A 6,000-nucleotide genomic window follows, 5' to 3' on the forward strand; every position below is an offset into this window, starting at 1 on the left:
ATTAGTGCTGCACGATTAATCATATCGCAATCGCAATCACGATATCAAGCCTGTGCGATTATATGATGCAAAATGCTGCAATTTTATGAAATAAATTCATAATAAATAAATGCATGTGTGGAGTGGACATGACAACCCATTCTCTCTGAGAGCTGTTTGCCGATTTTATACACCGCTAATAAAAAAAAAGGACCAGTGAGTTTCAGTTTAGGCAGTGGCACGTGGCGCGTATGGTCATGTTGTGACTTTTTCCGGTGTGCGGCCCGGAGAACGAGTGAAGATGGATGTCGAGCAGGCGGACACTGAACTGGTGGCCAGAAAAAATGCTACCTCTGTTATATGGCGATATTTTGGCTATAAGATATCCGACACTGAGCAGAGAGAGGTACTGTGCAGAATTTGTAAAAATAAAGTTGCTACATCACATGGCAACACGACAAATTTATATCAGCACCTGAAACAGCACAGAGAAAAGTATGATGAATGCATGAAGGTGAAAGCCCAGATTAGTAAAGAAACAACTGAACAAAAAAACAATCTGTAAGCTGAAAAAAAAAAAAAACACAATTACAGATGTGTTTGAGAGTGTTGCGCCTTCACAGAGATATAGAGAAATCACCGACTCTATAACGCACTGCTTGGCAGGAGACATGATGCCCATATACACCGTTAGCAGGGGGGGATTTCAGAAAATGATCCGCACACTGGACAAGAGGTACCAGCTGCCCTCGCGGAACTATTTCTCTCAAGTTGCAATCCCTGAGCTTTACAACAAATGCCGTGGCGAGGTTTAATTGGAAATGGCTACGTTAACGTTCTTTTCAACAACTACGGACCTGTGGTCAAGCAGAACAACTGAACCCAATATTAGCCTAACTGTGCACTTTGTTGACGAGGAGTTTGAACTGAAAAGCCGCTGCCTGCAAACATCCTCTTTCCCAGACGACCACACGGGAGAGAACATAGCTATGGGCTTGAGAGAGGCTTTGGCTGCATGGGACCAAAGAGTGGCCTATTTTATTTAGGGCTGCGTATATATAGGGTTGTGTATAAATTACACATCTGCCACAGATATTTTCCTACTACTGCACAAACATTTATAGCTTAGAGTGGTGACATATGAATATTAAAGTGTTTGTTGTCATTTTTGTATTACTGTTTTTATGCTATAAGGTTAGAACTAGGCATTTAATCAGAGTGTGAATATTAAAATATGAATGTTTTTAGTCACTGTAGTCAGTAAATGTTTTGTCTTATCACTCACAGGTAATGCCCTGAAAGATAATGCACATTGCATTAACCGGGCTACTGGGATATGCAAGAAGATTGTGGGCCACTTCTCCCATAGCTGGAAGAAAAGAGTTGCTTTGAGGGAAGCACAAAGAGAGCTTAACCTCCCAGAGCATGCCATGGTGACAGGCTGCTCAACACGTTGGGGTTCTACTCAGAAAATGATCGCTAGACTCCTGGAGCAGCAAAATGCTTTGTCCAAGGTTCTCTCTGCAGATCGCAAAGTGCGACACCTACTGCCCTCATGGCAGGACCTGGAGGTCCTGGAATCTGTCAACAAAGCACTCAGCCCACTCCAGGACTTCACGGATGCCCTGTCAGGTGAACGATATGTGAGCATATCTTATGTGAAGCCTGCTCTGCATATTTTGAATACCTCAGTGCTGGCTGAAGAGGAAGAGGACACTGGCCTGACCAAATCACTGAAATCTAAAATTTTGAACTACCTCAACGAGAAATATTAAGTCATGCAGGACCTGCTAAACATGCCCACATTCCTAGATCCAAGGTTCCGAACACAATACATCTCTGCAGAAGAGACCCAGACCTTAAAGGAACGAGTCATCTCTGAGTTGATAGTGAGTGAAAACACAGTGTTTACTTAACTGGCTACAATTCTATGTAACAGATTTCTAAAACATGTACATTTTTTATTTGTTTCAGGAAATTCATCAGCAGCAGCCTGTAGCCCAAACAAGCAATGCAGCGATGGACAAGGATAGCCTAGATGTGGAAAATCCACCTGCTGCTAAAGCCAAGAAGAAAACTCTGGCCAGTTTCTTCAAGGAAAACACACGCACAACAACACCAACAGCATCAACCACATTTGATCCCATGGTACAATTTAGAGAAGCAGTGGCTGTGGAACTCAACGCTTACATTTACATGCCAAGTGTAGACCATGGAGAAGACCCGCTGAAATGGTGGAAGTTACACAAAATAAACTTCCCTAGGCTATGCAAACTAGCACAGAAATATCTGTGCATACAAGCAACAAGCTCTGCATCAGAGAGAGCTTTTAGCACTAGTGGTAATGTTGTATCGAATCATCGCTCCTGTCTGAAACCAGACAAGGTGGAAATGCTTGTTTTTTTGGCAAAGAACCTCTCAAGTGATAAGTAGAGCTTTTTAGAAAGAGGATTTGGAAGTACCAGTTTGTTGCCTATGTTTTTGTTTTTGTAAATGACCAACGACAGTTTTAGTGGTTTGATTGAGTGAACCACACATTTATATCCAAATTCCTTTTTGAAAGTGTATACAAACATGTTACGTCCAGCTAAAATATCCTTGTTTGGACAGAATGTTCAAAATATCTTATTTTCATGAACATAGAAATTTCTTTATTTTTTTTCAGCTAAATAAAACAAATAGAACAATTTGAAAACGTTGTGCATTTGTTTGTTGTTGTTGCTAGTTTGAGTTGAGAAATACAAATTTCAGCATTATCAGTTATCTGTGTGTGGATTTTCCTTGAGAACCAAGCAAGTTGACTCATGATACCATTTGTTTATTATTTTGCAATCGCATATCGCAATCGCAATATTGACCTCAATAATCGCAATATGACATTTTCCCTAAATCGTGCAGCCCTACTACACATACAGTTTACCCAAACTATACTGAGATGAGTGATGCAATAAATATGTAATAAATACTGAAATAAAATGTTTTAGCAAACATATAAAACTGCAGATTAACATGTCATAGACGCAAGACAACACAAGATTTCTTTGGCCTGTTTTGGACAGATTATGAAGCGTTTACTGTAAAGTAGCCTAGCGTCACATCAATAAAGATTTTGTTTGCAAAGTTCTGCACAGATACTATAAATAAAGTACCAGTCAATGTTTGGACACATTACTATTTGAATTAATGTTTTTGAAAGAAGCCTCATGCTCATCAAGCAAAAATTTATTTGACCAAAAATACAACAAAAATCCATTTAAAATAATGGTTTTCTATTTTGATATACATATACTATTAAATATAATTTATTTCTGTGATGCAAAGCTGAATTTTCATCAGCCATTAATTAATTTATTCATCCAAGAATCCTGAAAAAAAGTATCACAGGTAATAAAAAAAAAAAGAAGCAATATAATTAAATAGTAAATCAGGATTTATTTCTAGGTATAATGGTGTACTCAAAATATGCCTTTGCATTACATGATGCTCTCATATTATGGTAGCCCAGATTGTGCTGAATGCAGTGTAATTACACTTTTTACCATTAGTATGTTTAATATTAATAAATAATCCACAATACCCCTCACCCAACAAATAAACTAAATTAAGAGTTCTTCAACTTTGTAATCCCCAAACTGGTCCCCAAAACCCTGACTATGTTTTTGACTATGGATCTTTTGAAATGTTTTAGAATTGCTTACCATAGCGAACAAAGACCACATGTATAACATGTTTAGTCAATAGATTAACCAGGGGCTGGTTGACTAGTCTAAACTGCTTAGACTAGTCTTAAAAGTAAGTAATCTAATTTGGTTGCATGTGGTCTTCGATCAGCCTAAGATAACCCCATCACACATAAACTCTCAACCCACTGGCTGTCGCAGATCATCTCGGGCCACTCATCAAAGTGTGCTTCAAAGATTCTGCAACTGCACAGGAGTACAAATGTGCAATAACCAGCACTTTAGACACAGTTGCTCCCCTGCGCTTAAAGAAGATTAAAGAAAATAGTCCAACGCCGTGGTACAACGAGCACACTCGGGCCCTTAAAACAGCAGCCAGTAAAATGGAGCACAGCTGGAAGAAAACAAAACTAGAGGTTTTTTGCAATTCGTGGAAAGAGAGCATGATCGCATAAAGAAAGGCCGTAAAAACTGCTAGATCTGCTTATTTCTCGATTCTCTTAGAAGAAAACAAACACAACTCTAGGTATTTATTCGATACAGTGACTAAATTAACCAAAAATAAAGCTTCAACTTCTGATGTTTGTACACAGCAGTAATGACTTTATGAACTTCTTTACGTGTAATATTGATAATATTAGGAAGAAAATTATAACCATGCAGCCGTCTACTACAGTATCACATCAGAGCATTGTAGTGTCACTGAGGAAAAATTACACTCATTCACAGCTATAGGAGAAGAAGAATTGGCTAAACTCGCTAATTATCAAAATCAACAACGTGCATGCTCGACCCTGTACCGACTAGGCTATTAAAAGAGATGCTACCAGAGTTCATAGAGTCTCTTCTTAATGTCATGAATTCATCTTTGTCTTTAGGATATGTACCGAAAACTTTTAAGTTGGCTATTATTAAACCACTTATTAAGAAAACGCAAATTGATCCTACAGAATTAGTCAATTACAGGCCAATCTCAAATCTACCCTTTCTGTCAAAAATACTTGAAAAGGCAGTGTCTTCACAATTATGTTCCTTTTTAGAAAGAAATGGTATCTGTGAGGATTTCCAGTCAGGATTTAGACCGTATCATAGCACTGAGACTGCTCTCATCAGAGTTACAAATGATTTACTCTTATCATCCGATCGTGGTTGTATCTCTCTATTAGTGTTACTCGATCTTAGCGCTGCATTCGATACTATTGACCACAACATTCTTCTGAATAGACTTGAAAATTATGTAGGAATTGAACACATTAGTGGGATTGCTTTGGCATAGTTTAAATCATATCTATCTGACTGTTATCAGTTTGTAGCAGTAAATGAAGAGATGTCTCACCGATCACAAGTTCAGTATGGAGTACCGCTTGGCTCAGGGCTAGGACCGCTACTCTTCACCCTGTACATGCTACCACTGGGAGATATCATTAGAAAGCATGGCGTTAGTTTTCATTGTTATGCTGACGATACTCAGGTCTACATAAAAAATTGGATGACTAGTAATTTCCTGCAACTTAATTCAGAAAAAACAGAATTTTTAATTATTGGACAAAAAAGCTCCACAAGTAGTAGCCTAGAATACTGTCTAACACTTGATGGCTGCTCTGTCAAATCCTTGTCATCAGTGAGGAACCTGGGTGTGCTCTTTGATACCAATCTCTCATTTGAAAGCCACATTTCTAGCATCTGTAAAACTGCATTCTACCATCTTAAAAATATTTCTAAATTACGCCAAATGCTCTCAATGTAAAATGCTAAACAGTTAGTTAATGCGTTCATGACTTAAAGGCTAGATTATTGTAATGCTCTACTGGGTTGTTGCTCTGCTCGCTTAATAAACAAACTCCAGCTGGTCCAAAACGCAGCAGCTCGAGTGAACCAAAAAGTATGACCATATTAGCCCAGTTCTGTCAACACTGCACTGGCTGCCTATTAAACATTGCATACATTTTAAAATCTTGCTTATTACTTACAAAGCACTAAATGGTTTAGCTTCCCAGTACTTGAGCAAGCTCTTAACATATTATACGCCATCACGTCTACTCTTCTTTTCCTTTCAGCTGTTCCCTTCAGGGGTCGCCACAGCAAATCATCTGCCTCCATCTAGCCCTATCCCCTGCATCCTCTTCTCTCAGACCGACTACCTTCATGTCCTTCTTCACTACATCCATAAACCTCCTCTTTGGTCTTCCTCTCGACCTCCTGCCTGGCAGCTCTAACCTCGCCATCACGTCCACTGCGGTCTCAAAATTCTGGCCAGCTGATAATACCGAGAATATCGAAATCAACTGCAGGCGATCGATCCTTAAATTACCTCATCGACATGGCATCCTCAATAAACCCG

This window comes from Gobio gobio (assembly GCF_949357685.1).
Source record: "Gobio gobio genome assembly, chromosome: 1".
Taxonomy (NCBI): domain Eukaryota; kingdom Metazoa; phylum Chordata; class Actinopteri; order Cypriniformes; family Gobionidae; genus Gobio; species Gobio gobio.